We start from the raw sequence: 14,931 nt of genomic DNA on the forward strand, positions 1-14,931 counted from the left end.
TGTACGTAACATCGTCGGCATCCTCCCCAGCCATCCGTCCCTGTGTCATCGTCGACAGCCTTCTCCTCTTGCCCTGTTGTGCGTTGCCGATCGCAAAAGACTCTCCCTTTCAGTCGTATGTTCCCCTTCCTTCTCCCAATTTAATTTTGGTAGTTGTTGGTAAATTTATCTTGCATCAATTTAATCCTTGTCACTTCTGATTTAATTTGTCCCCAATTTAATTTTGGTGTCTGTTGGCCAAAATTTTTCTTCCCCAATTTAACATTCAGATTTAATTTGTCCCCAATTTCTGAACCCAACTCTTGATATGTGTGTTTACTGCTTCGGTTCATTTAGCACAAGCTGCTTAACAGTTTCCCCTGACGATAGCAACTGATGCTCAAGTTATTGTGACTTCTCTTTCAATTCTCCTTTAGCACCGTTGATATCTGCTTCAATGCCGCTTCTAATTCTTGCTTCTTTGTTGAAAGTTCTGCATTTTTCTTTTCTAGATCATTCACCAGCTTAGTAACATCTTGATTATCTGTTTTGAATGTTTCTATTTCGTATTTCAATGCTGAATTTCCATAGTTTTATTCTCAAGATCTCTCATCAGCTTATCAATATCTTGGTTACCATTGTTCAATGTTTTCTCTAATTCTCAGAGTTACATTCTGAATTTGTCTTAACTTAATTTGTTTGCCTTAAAGGAGGTTCTTGACGAGTGGATATCTCGGAGATCTAAAATAAATTACTTAGGGTGTCTTCCTATACCTGCAACCATGACATCTATTATCAATGGTCAAGAACCAATAAGTCTTGCACAATGTCTTTTCGAGAATTTACTTAGTATTCATTTTTAATCTAAAGACTTATAAATTAATGGCAAATCACTCCACAGATCTATTTGTTTTATTACTCAAGTTGATCTACCAACCTGAATTAGCAAAATTTAGGATTGTTATGTACAAATGAAATTAGTGATTTGAAATTCAATTAGCATGCTTAATGGAAAATGTATTGTCTCACCTTTATCTTTTCTTTTGATAAAATTTTTGCATTCAGCTTTGTCTTTTTGGGATAGGAGCAGGTGTATATATAAATCTTGTCTATGGGCTAAAAGCAGTAACTATTATTTAATACTAGTACATAAAAATAAATTTTGCATTATTATTATTATTGTAATTTTAGTGATTGACCTTGAAAGAGAAGAATATGGTATGTCGTTTTTAAGACTGAAATACTAAAAATGAAAAGGTCAACTGATCCTGAAGTTGAACTAGAGCTTCTTGCTTCTTTTTCTTCTTGATTTATACCTTAATAATTGGAATCTAGTTAAGCTCAATCATCATGTTCCAATTAGTTATCAAGTTATAAACATACTTTGAAATAGCTATGTTTCCTCAAATATAGTTCAATCATCTATTGTTTGGCCTAACTGTGCAACAATTTTATATTGATAACTATTTTTTTTTATTCATGGATAAGTTATGATGAACAAATAACACTCATGTTTCCATTTTATGTTGACAATGGCAGCGAAAAAACTCGAACGTTGTTGACAAGTGCTGCACATATTTATTTGAAGCATATTGATTTACCAAGCACACCAGGAACCTTTCTCTAGCAAGGTGAGCTATTTTGCCATCTGGTTTTGGAGGTAAATTAAATACTTTTAATATGAATTTTTGAAAAACTATACCAGCAAATGCTTGAAAGAATGAAAGAAAGAAAGCAATTATTGGTTATGAAATTCTTGAATAATATTCACTTAATAGCTTATAAGTTAGGTAAAGATAATTACAACCTCATAAGAGGTACAAAATAATGAGTCAATCTTATGTATTCCGTACTCAAATGAAGTCTTCATTTATTTTATTATATATCTTGTGTTTTTATATGATATAATTAATGGGTCAGACAGATTTAATATAATTTCAGTTCCGCAATTTTAATATATAAGAACTTCAAACTGATTCTTCAAGAATGAAATATTAAACATAAAAAGGTCAATTGAACTTAAACACCCGCTAAACTCAATCATCATGTTTCAATTAGTTATCAAGTTATCTACGTACTTTGACATGGCTATGTTGCCTTAAATGTGAAACACGGAGACATTTGGGTTAGGAACTAGCGGATAATTACTAACTAAACCATGTATCATCAAATTATTGATGTGAAAGAAGAAGAGTAAGAAGAACCCACCTATACGTATATAACTATAGATAAATACAGGATGTGTTGTTCAACTTCTCCTTTATATTGGTCATATTTCTACTATAGATTTTGATACTTTCATTTTGGGTGTTTCCAAGCATAAAACTATCCTCTATGTTATCACTTTTACCATTTTGATTTACCCATTTCCATTTCTATAATGTTTAGTTCGCCAACTCATACATTATATTGTAATACTATATTTATTTCTCATTTTATTATTTCTCAGATTAATATAATATTCCTCTTTTTCTTTTTCTTTTTCAAGGAAGGATTTTTTTTCCATTTCAAACATTTGGCATTGGACCCAGAGTTTCTTTCTTCTAGTAATTTTTTTTGAAAGTGCAGAATTTTTCAATGAGTAAGCAACTTTCTCATATAATTCTGTTAGCTGTGTATTATCTTGGATGCTAGTAAATATGTGTTTTATTATTCGGTTTAAGAGTTATTCTCCCATTCTATATCAAGTGTTAATTATTTACTTTTTTCTCGTGGTCTGACTTTGTTTTATGATTTGTCGTCGTTCTATTATTTCATTAAATTAGATATGATAAGAGTTAGATTTCAAAGTCACGAGTTGGTGCAGAATATAGGAACGGTTTGACCAGATTCTTAGATTTTGCATTTGCCAATGCATCATCCAATGGGATGATACGTTGTCCATGTCCAAAGTGTGGGTTCCGTCTCTTACAAAATAGAGAGGATGCATTTGATCATTTGGTGATAAACATTTTCCCGTCTAGTTACACATTTTGGATCCATCACAGTGAGAGATGTGTGGTGGAGAGCTCTAGTGACGGAGAAGAAGATCAATCTAAATGAAATTTCAATGCCCTGATGCTTGATATGGTCCATGAGGCATTCAACTTCTAAGGACTTCCCGGCGACGAAGAAGACTCAGGGAATGAACATGATGGTGACACAGTGGATGAGTTGCCTTACTTATACAATCAACCTAGTCGAGAGACCCGCAACTTTCATGACCTACTCGAAGATGGGGAGCAGGAGTTATGCCCAGGATGTTCAAAATTCTCTAAGTTGTCTTTCTTGGTGAGACTCTATCACATAAAGTCCATGTGCGGAGTGAGTGATAAGGCCTTCGGAATGATATTGGAGTTGCTCGCGGATGCCTTTGAGCATGCCCGAATTCCATCCACTGTGCACGATGCCAAGAATGTCATAAGAAAACTCGGTCTCGCGTACAAGAAGATAGATGCATGTCTGATAAATCACTATTTTATGGTTTATCTTGTGCTCAATTGAGTGGATTTTATCAATCTTTCATACACTTATTCATATGATTTGCACGGTTTTACATTTTCCTTCCTAATTCTGTGCTTTGATTGAAAACATGCTTCTTTGGTCTTAATTTTGCTATGTTTAATCATATCTTATTACCATTCGATGCCTTGATATGTGTGTTAAGTGATTTCAGAGATTACAGGGCAGGAATGGCTTAGAGGATAGAAAGGAAGCATGTAAAACTGGAAGGAATACAAGGAACTGAAGGAATTGCTAAAGCTGTCCAACCTGATCTCTTCGCACTCAAACGGTTATAACTTGAGCTATAGAGGTCCAAATAATGCGGTTTTAGTTGCATTAGAAAGCTAACATCCGGGGCTTTGATTTGATATATAATTTGCTATAGTGGCTATACAGATAGGTGACGTGAACGCGTGCTCCACGCGGACGCGTCGCAGTGACGAAAAATCAGCGTGGCAGATTTTATAACCAGCGAATTCTGGGCTGTTTTTGACCCAATTCTCAGCCCAGAAAACACAGATCAGAGACTATAAGGTAGGGGAATGCATCCAGACATGATACAACATACATTCATTCATAAGTCGCACTTTTTATAATTTAGATGTAGTTTTTAGAGAGAGGGACTCTCTCCTCTCTCTTAGGATTTAGGATTAGGATTCATCTTAAAGGATTAGGATTTCTTATTATTTCAACTTCCAATTTTTCTTCTTCATCACAGGTTCAATGTTCCTTTTATTTCCCTTTTCAATCTAATTTATGAAAATTATCCATGTTAGAATTAACATCTTTATTTAAATATAATTTGAGGTATTTTAGACATGATTGCTTTTCCTTGTTTTTAATTTAGATTATTTACTATTGGCTTTGGTTGATTAATTGGTGACTCTTGAGTTGTCAAACTCATCGTGATTGATAATTATTACTCTTGTTGATTAATTTAGATTCCTATAACTCTAGTCTTTCCTTAAGGAGTTGACTAGGACTTCAGGTGTTAAATTAATTTGTCCACTTAACTGACCTTTATAGTTAGAGGTTGACTTAGTGGGAGCAAAAATATAATTCTCATCACCATTGATAAGGATAACTAGGATAGGACTTCCAGTTTTCATACCTTGCCAAGAGTTTTTCTTAGTTAGTAATTTATTAATTCCTACAATTTATTTTTCTTATTTAAAACCTTTTCAAAACCCCAAAATATACCTTTGCATAACCAATAATAAATCATACTTCCCTGCAATTCCTTGAGAAGACGACCCGAGGTTAAATACTTTGGTTATCATTTTCAAAGGGGTTTGTTACTTGTGACAACCAAACGTTTGTACGAAAGGATTTTCTGTTGGTTTAGAAGCTATACTTACAATGCGACTGTTTTTATAAAATTCTTTACTAGCGAAAACCCTAACGTCAAAATGGCGCCGTTGCCGGGGAATTGCAAACGTGTGCCTTATTATTGGTTATTGTAAATATTTAAAAAAAATTCAGATTTTTATTTTAAAATTTTTATCTTATCTTATCTTATCTTATTTCAAAATCAAATTTCAAATTTCAAATCTTTTTCAAATAAAAATCATATCTTTTTAAAAACCTTATCGTATCTTTTTTTTAAAATTTCAAAAATCTTATCTTATCTTTTTTTTTCAAAAAAATCATATCTTTTTCAAAATCTTAGCTTATCTTTTTTTTTCTAAAAATCATATCTTTTTCAAAATATTTTCTTTTTATTAGTTTTTGTTTTTATTTTCTCCTTCTACTATGAACTCTCATCCCTCTGGCTTCAAGTTTGATTCCAATGTTGTTGTTAGGAATGGGAACTATAATGAGAATGGGCATCAAGGTTGGAAGAATCAAAGATGGGAGGAGCCACAAGGATTTGATCAACCTTTATGGCAACAACCACCTCCAATGGACTATCAACAACCATTCTGTGATGAATATCAAGGCAATGGCTATGGTGAGCACTCTTTTGATTATCAACAACCACCACCATATGCCTATGAACCCCCTCCTCAACATGACATGACTTTGGACTACCATACTCACAAGCCCCTTACTACCAAACAACCTCATAAAATCTTAACCCTCAACCACCATACCAACCACCTTATGAGCCATATGAACCATATATAAAACCACCCCAATTCCAACCCAATTACTCCCAAGAACCACCACCTCAATATTCACCATCTCCATATCCATCAATCCAAGAGCACTATGATCCTACTTATGATAGCCGAGCGCAACAAGAATCAAGGGATCGTCTCAAGAAAATAGTGGAAAAACTTCATGCAACCCTTCGCCAACTGGATCAAACGATAATTCAATTACCTTCCCAACATTGGGACATTCAAGGAACTCCCATGGCTTCATGTGGAGAATCTACTGAAGAACGTGGCATGAAGGAGAAGTTGGAAACTCCAGTGGACAGTGAGCAACACGACTTTGTATTGGAATAATTGGAAGAAGATACGCCTGCCATTGAAGAGGAAGAAGTGGTTGAAGACTTAGGAGATGCAGAACCTCCATGGGAAACTCAAGTCGTAGAGCCTCCTTCTAAGACGTTTGCAATTGATGTTGAGGAGGGTGTACAACCTCCAAAACATATCATGGTTGAAGACTTTGAAGGGGATGATTAAGAGATTGATTCAATCATTAATGAATTCTTATCTACATTTGAATCATCTCCCATTGGACTTGACATGGAGATTAAAAAAGAAGAAGCACAACCTCCCATGTCCCTGGTGAACAAGGAAGAAGAAATTGAATTAGAAGAAAGCTACCAAGAGGAAGAGGTTGATATTGAAGAAGCTAGCAAAGAGGTGGTAGTTGTCAAAGAAGAACACAAAGGAGTGGAGCTTGCAAGTTCATTAGAAACCGTTGCCATCTTCCTTCACAACATTCAAGTGGGTAAAATTCATATCCCTTAGCTTTCTAATTCCACTTGAATATGGGCTACTGGAGACGGATGGTCAACTTAGAGCTCTTTGTGGCATTAAGAGTAAGAGGAAGATGGTTAGTGGTAAGAATTATCTTGCAAGGTTCATTATGGTTGGAAGCTTTAAGTTTAAACACCAAGGTTGGTGTAGAGCTCAACTGAATGGGTCTAGGAAGCTGTTTGGCCGCTTCAGTGAGAATTCAGATTGCTCGCTACCCGGATGGAATCATGATGATCAACAAGAAGACGGGTGTAAAAGCAAGGTTTGGGACCCCGAAATTCAATCTAGAAATCAATACTCTTGGGTCCTTGTCACTTGCTTTAGCTTGCTTGAAGGCTTTCTGCGCCTAGTTTGGGATCCCGGAGGCTGTGGGAATTCCAAACACTGGTGGAGATTCTTGGATGAATACAAGCACAAGCCACCATGACAGAGAGCTCATCAAATGTCCAACTTAAGGACTTTAACCAAAAGTGCTAGGTGGGAGACAACCCACCATGGTATGATCGTTCCTTTTTCGGTTTAGTCTGTTTTTGAATTTTAATTGAACCTGGAATTGTGCATATCATTCATTGCATTCTGCATACTGCATGATAAAAAAAAATAAAAAAGGGGGCATATGACGCGCCAGCGTCGACGACGCGTCTGCGTTGTATGTGCCTACAAGAAGAAAAGAAAATTGACCAGAGAGTCACGCGAGAGCGTGGCTGGAGGCATGCCTCTGGCACAATTTGACCCACGCGACCGCGTGGATGACGTAATTGCGTCATTAGTGAAATGGCCTCCCCACGCGTCCACGTCACCCACGCAAACGCGTGGCCCTGCAATTCGACGTAAAAAGGGTGTCTGGCAGTAACTTGAGCTGGAGTGGGGCTGGACTTGTGCTAGCAACACAAGCCCTACCACGCGAACGCGTGCCCTACACATCCACGTCAATCCCCATAATATGGCCTATCACACGATCGCGTCCCCCACGCGACCGCGTCACCCTAAATTTTGACAAAATAAGTTTCAAACAGAAAGTTGCGCGAGCGCGTGGCTGCCCTCGCGCTAGTAGCACGAATTGACTCACGCGACCGCGTGCCCCACGCGGCCGCGTCACTTGACAATAGCGCCACCCGTGCGAACGCGTCACGCACGCTTTCGTGTCGCCTGCGCCGCACAGCTTATCCAGATCAGCCAAGATATCTTATCTTTTCTTTGCCAAATCTAAATCTTTTCTTTCCCTTCTTCATTCTTTCTTCCTCATTTCTTCCTTCCTTTTTCTTCATCTCTTTAGCTTCTCATCCTTCTTTTCCTTCATTCTATTTTACTTACTTTATTTGCATACTTTCATTCATTGCATATTTTTATTGGTGTTAAATTTTCTTTTATAATTGTTGTATCGTTTTTGGTATTATTTTGGTGCTTAGTGACTTGTTTTACAATGTTGGGTGATATTATTTTTCTGTCAGTGTCAATCTTTTATGACCCTTGTATTCCTTTTGCATTGAAATGAATTTATATTATCTTTCATTATCTACTATCTCTTCCCCCATTTGTTGCAAATTTTGCACCACTGGTATGCCATGTGTTTTTATTGTTTTCTCACTTGCATGTTGTAGCTACCATGTAACTGAGAATCTCACTATTTGGCATTAACCCAACCATATTTTATTTGTTTCCTATCCTTGTTTTTGGGTTACTTTTCTTCCTTTTTCTCTTCTTTCAGGATGGCCACCGAGGAAGGGAAAAGGAAAGCTTCTAACTGGGGAGACAAACAAGTACATCTGCACAATCCTTGGAGAAAAGCATCAGTTGAAGTAAACCGTCCACTTGCACATCTTAGCATACACCGAGGACGGTGCGATCTTTAAGTGTGGGGAGGGCGATATCGATCTCCGTGGGTTAGTCACCTTCTTCTCAACACCAATTTTTGTTTTTCATTGCTGCATTTGCATGTGTATTTGTATATTTGTTTGATTTTGTGCATATATTACCATTACTTGGTTGAAGTAATATTTTCTTTTTCAAGAAATTTTTTATAGTATTTCACTAATTTAAATTAAAAACTTTTTGAAAAACTTGTTTGAAGAAATATTATTTTGGAACATGATTTAGAGCTCGAACACACAAAGTCAGTGAGATTTTGAGCCTACTTGATTGGTTGCATTTTACCAACCAATATTTTATTTTTGGTTTGTGTTTTTCTCTCTAAAATTGTGATCTTTGTCTTGCTTAATTCTATATTTCCATTATTTGATGTATGCATGCACTTATATGATTGAGGCCTTATTTCACTGAGCTTACATACCCATATGGCCTTACCTTTCATTATCCTTTGCAAACCAATGTTGAGCCATTTTTACCCCTTTGTTCTTTACTTTAGCACATCATTAACTCTAAGCGAAAAATAATAATGTCCTTAATTTGAATCCTTGATTAGCTTAGACTAATTAAAGCACTCATAAATTAAGTGTAGGGAAAGTGGGTTTGGAAACGTTTGGTCTGGGAATTGAATATGTTAGACTTTGTGTGAAAATGTGAAAAATGTTAAGAACATGTTTATGCATTCAAAACCTTAATCATATGCATTAAAAAAAATTTATTAAGAAAAGAAAAATAGAAAAAAAAAAGAAAAAAAGAAAAAAAAGTAGAAAAATAAAAAGGGGACAAAATGCCCCAAAGTAAATGGCAATAGCAATGCATATGTACTGTACTCAAAACTTGGAATGCATAAATATGTAGTAAACGCGGTTAATGGGTAGTTATTGATTTTATATTATGAGTACATGGATTGTCCTAAGTTAGGTGAAAAGTTTATGTTAATTAAGGATTCAGATTTTAGTCCACTTGGCCAAATACAATCCTACCTTGACCTTAACCCCATTACAACCCTTAAAAGACCTCTTGATTTGTGTATTGGTGCATTAAATTTTTGTTGATTGTTAGATCAAGAGCAAGCTATAGAAAACAAGATTAGTAGAGAATTGAGAGAATTGACCCTAGACACTTGAGAGTTAGAATGATATACACTACCATTAAGGATTCAATGATTGATTCTATGTTCCCTGCTTTCATGAGCTATCTTCTTACAAAGTTTACTTGCTTTTTATTGTATGGTTTGAATTAGTGGAATTTTGTTTATGTTTGTCTTGAAGAACTTATTTATTTTTAACAAAGTAGGTAGAAACATTTTGCATGTAGTTGCATTCATATAGATAGGTTGCATTGAATACTTTCTATCATTCCTTTTCACTCCTTTATAGCTTCTCTTGAACTTAGCATGAGGACATGCTAATGTTTAAGTGTGGGGAGGTTGATAAACCACTATTTTATGAGTTATCTTGTGCTCAATTGAGTGGATTTTATCAATCTTTCATACAATTATTCATATGATTTGCATGGTTTTACATTTTCCTTCCTAATTCTGTGCTTTGATTGAAAACATGCTTCTTTGGTCTTAATTTTGCTATGTTTAATCCTCTCTTATTACCATTTGATGCCTTGATATGTGTGTTAAGTGATTTTAGAGATTACAGGGCAGGAATGGCTGAGAGGATGGAAAGGAAGCATGCAAAACTGGAAGGAATACAAAGAACTGAAGGAACTACTAAAGCTGTCCAGCCTGACATCTTCGCACTCAAACGGTCATAACTTAAGTTACAAAGATCCAAATGATGCATTTCTAGTTGCGTTGGAAAGCTAACATCTGGGGCTTCGATTTGATATATAATTTCTTATAGTGACCGTACAGATAGGTGACGTGAACGCGTGCTTCACGCGGACGTGTCGCAGTGACGAAAAACCAGCATAGCAGATTTTATAACCAGCGAATTCTGGGCTGTTTTTGACCCAGTTCTCGGCCCAGAAAACATAGATCAAAGACTATAAAGTGGGAGAATACATCTAGACATGATACAACATACATTCATTCATAAGTAACATTTTTTATAATTTAGATGTAGTTTTTAGAGAGAGAGGCTCTCTCCTCTCTCTTAGGATTTAGGATTAGGATTCCTCTTAAAGGATTAGGATTTCTTATTATTTCAACTTCCAATTTTTTTTCTTCATCACAGGTTCAATGTTCCTTTTATTTCTCTTTTCAATCTAATTTATAAAAATTGTCCATGTTAGAATTTACATTTTTATTTAAATATAATTTGAGGTATTTCAGACTCATGATTACTTTTCCTTGTTTTTAATTTAGATTATTTACTATTGGCTTTGGTTGATTAATTGGTGACTCTTGAGTTGTCAAACTCATCGTGATTGATAATTATTACTCTTGCTGATTAACTTAGATTCCTATAAGTCTAGTCTTTCCTTAAGGAGTTGACTAGGACTTCAGGTGTTAAATTAATTTGTCCACTTAACTGACCTTCATAGTTAGAGGTTGACTTAGTGGGAGCAAAAATATAATTCTCATCACCATTGATAAGGATAACTAGGATAAGACTTCCAGTTTTCATACCTTGCCAAGAGTTTTTCTTAGTTATTAATTTATTAATTCCTACAATTTATTTCTCTTATTTAAAACCTTTTCAAAACCCCAAAATATACCTTTGCATAACCAATAATAAATTATACTTCCCTGCAATTCCTTGAGAAGACAACTCGAGGTTTAAATACTTCCGTTATCAATTCCAAAGGGGTTTGTTACTTGTGACAACCAAACGTTTGTACGAAAGGATATTCTGTTGGTTTAGAAGCTATACTTACAACGCGACTGTTTTTATAAAATTCTTTACTAGTAAAAATCCTAACATCAATGTCCAAATGACTGCATGCTATACCAAGGCAACAACCAATAGCTGACCAAATGCAAGCTGTGTGGGACATCGAGATGGAAGCATAAGACTAAGAAGAACTCTAGGGTGAGGATCAAGATGGTTGTTAAGAAGAACGGCAAACCACAAGCGGCGAAGATTCTTCGTTACTTTTCCCTTATTCCATAATTGCAATGGTTATATATGTCTAATAAGACAGCCGTTGACATGCTGTGGCACAAGAGAGGTCCTAACTCTGATGGTATGTATAGGTATCCAAGGGACACCGAGGTATGGAAGTCATTTGACATACGATATCCTGACTTCTCTAGTGATCCGCACAGTGTTCGCCTAGCCTTAACTAGTGATGGCTTTAACCCTTTTGGGAACATTAGCTCGAAGTACTCAATTTGGCCCGTGGTTCTTATCCCGTATAACATGCCCCTGGATTTGCATGAAACCCACTTCGTTTATCCTCTCTATAATTATTCCTGGTTCTAAAATGCCTGGAAATGACATAGATGTGTACCTAGAGCCATTGATCAATGAGTTGAAGCAGTTATAGGTTGGTGTTGAAACTTATGATGCAGTCGAGAAAAAAACCTTCAAGATGTATGCTGCGTTAATATGGAAAATCAGTGATTTTCCTGACTTGGGCAACTTATCTAGGTGGAACACGTACGGTGAGAGAGCCTGTCCTGCGTGCAATTTGGATTCTGAAACTAACCGGCTCACACACAGTCAGAAATGGTGTTTCATGGGTCATCGTTGCTTTCTGAATCATAACCACAAATATAGAAAAGATCGGTACTCCTTTGATGGAAAGACAGAGGGTAGAGGTCCACCTATCAAATTCTCTGGTGGAGACATTGTCTGGCAGTTAGAGGATGTGAATGTCAAACTTGGCAAGGTGCAAATTGGTTATGGGGAAAAGGACACGCGGACAATAAACCGCTGTGTAAGACGAGACTCCTTGGAAGAAGAGGTGTATATTCTTTGAGCTGCCACTATTGGGAGAACAATGGATTGCGTCACAACCTTGATGTCATACACACAGAAAAGAATGTGTGCGACAACATAGTTTTCACCATAATGAACGAGAAAGGTAAGTCTAAAGATCACATTAAAGGTAAGTCCAAGCAATACTAGTCACATAGTTATTAATAATAATGAATATCAAATAAAAGAATTCAAATGTAACTCAGATACAATTCCTATCCCTCTATATAAAATAAAATCCTAATTAATAAAGGTGAGGGAATTCTATGAAAACAACAGGAATCACAATTAAATCTACTACTCATCCGCAGCTTCATATTGAACCTTCGAACCTGTCACTAAAAGGGTGAAACATTTTGGGATAAGAACAAATCACAAGTTCTCAGTAGGGAATGGGAATACCCTAAAAGTAATAAAATAAAGTGCGAATAATTAACTTTATCCAATAAAAATATATTTTTTATCAAACCCTTTGAAAATACTCTTGGTTCTACTTTAGCTAACTAATTACATCTTTTTAAAATCTCTTAACTCAAAGCAAATCTTAAATATAAAACTAGTCGCATTACCCGTCTCTCAGCCACATAATTAATCCTCAGTCAAATGTCAATTCATAATCATTTTAAAACATTCACAAACAAATAGTACAAGTAAGAGATTCATTTCAATGTACAAGCAAGTTACAACAAGACAAACAGCATAATCACAAAGAAATAAGACAAGCAAGCGCAACTAACTACAAATGTGCAAACAACATGATGCATGTCTATCCCTAACGCAGGCTATGAGCTCATGTGTCGATTGCCTACCCGCTCCTGACATTACCCGGGCATAAGTCCCAGATATGGCTTTCCAGATGCATACAGTGTGCTTATAAGTCATACGGCTAGGCCGCATACAGTGTGACTTTAAGTCGTACGGCTAGGCCACATACAGTGTGACTTTCCAAATCAATAAGCGTACATCTGGAAAACAGTTCTCAGTGTGTGGGCATCCTCACTTTACATTTGATATTAAGGCCTAAATAATGTCACATCTGCTCTCATGTGGCAGACAATCTCTTTAAGTTAATATTTTCTTGAAATTCTTGTTCTCTGCTCTCTGTGGCAGAGATTCCCTTTCTTAAAATACCGAGCTCAAAACAACACTTAAAACAAAATCTCTCCTTACAAAATTGGATTTAAAACATTATGTTTTTCTTAATAAATCGAGTTTAAAAATAAAATACACCTTTTCTCAACTAAATAAATCTTAAATAATTTAATTCTCCAAACCAAATCCTTTAAAATAACATTTCAAATAAAACCTCAGATTTTATAAAATTTCGACAGTATTTCCTCTAAAAATCCTATTATTCCGCCCTTCTAGGATCCTAACCAAATCATTTTCGATTCTCAAAGATCATCCCTGATAAATCAAACATTCCAATTCAAATGCCAAATCATTTTATAAATCTAAAAGCTAACTAGGTTCAATTTCAAAACAGTTTCTCAAATAAGCCTGTAAATCAAATGTTTAATACAAAGTTCGCTTCTTAATGTAAATTCATATTTAAATCAGGTTTGAAAACAAAATCACTTTCTCATATACTTTGACAAAAATTCGGACAAAATATCCTCTTCAAAAAATTAGACTTCAACACTTCTCCGGGCTCCCTTATTTTCTCAGTAATCAACCTACTTTATTTCAGTTTAGTAACCAACGGTTCACTTTAAAAATTCAATACAACAATATCCAATCAAGCTAGTATACTCAATTACCAACAATTTCTAAACCAGCTTGCAAGCCCACTATCATCAAATAAATTCTCAGATAAATAACCAAACCAAGAAATTAATATAACTAAAAATTTCAGCAACCAATACAATCTCAATCCAAACTCAATTCATGTTTCAGTTTGACAAACAACACAAATTAAACACCATTCACAACCATAAATCAACCAATCCTCATCAATTAGTAATACAACACACTTATGAATTATTTGCAATTATTCAATAAGCTTTCTAGGCATCCTTAAATTAAAACATTTAATTTTAAAAACAAACCCCTACCTCCGTATGAAATCATAATCAACGAAAGATCTGAAGAAACTTTCTGATCGAGCTGCTGAAGAGAAAAGCATCAAAAATCGTCTGTGCCTCCTAGAATTCCAAATGGTTGAACTCAAGGGAAAGAGGAGCTATGTCACCGTCAGTTTTTACCAAACAAAAATAATGCCAACGTGTAAAGGAGAAGGATATGAATATTTTTATCGGATTAGATTTTTTATTAGAATTACGGATCTCAAGAAATTGGAGTCAAAAACTCATGGTTTCCATGAAAGCTCACTCTTTCTCTCGGCCTTTCTTTCTTCTCCCTGTCCGTGGCAATAATGAATTAATGAAAGAGGATAGGTGGAGATTTTGATTAATGAGGATGGTGAGGTGTCATTGTTATATGTGTATATATGTATGCATATGAGCCCCGTTTCAATCTCTCTTTTTTGATTCCCTTAAAGGCTCACGGTTATATATATATGAAACTATGGTAATGAAATTTGTTCCTTCTTGGCTAAAAGAGATTCCTATTACTCCAACCAACAAAGTAAATAATACTAATATAAACATAGAAAAAAGCATAGTATTGGTGGATTCATGAGGATAAAAAGGAGAAGGCTTTTTAGTATCAAAATGAGTAGTATCAATAAGAAGACGTGTTATGCTTTTGACATTTTGATTAATTCTATGGAAATATGCCCTCTTGTTAAAAAAAAGATATTTCTGGTCATTATTTATTAATGTTAATAAATC

This window comes from Arachis hypogaea, chromosome 9, assembly GCF_003086295.3.
Source record: "Arachis hypogaea cultivar Tifrunner chromosome 9, arahy.Tifrunner.gnm2.J5K5, whole genome shotgun sequence".
NCBI lineage: Eukaryota > Viridiplantae > Streptophyta > Magnoliopsida > Fabales > Fabaceae > Arachis > Arachis hypogaea.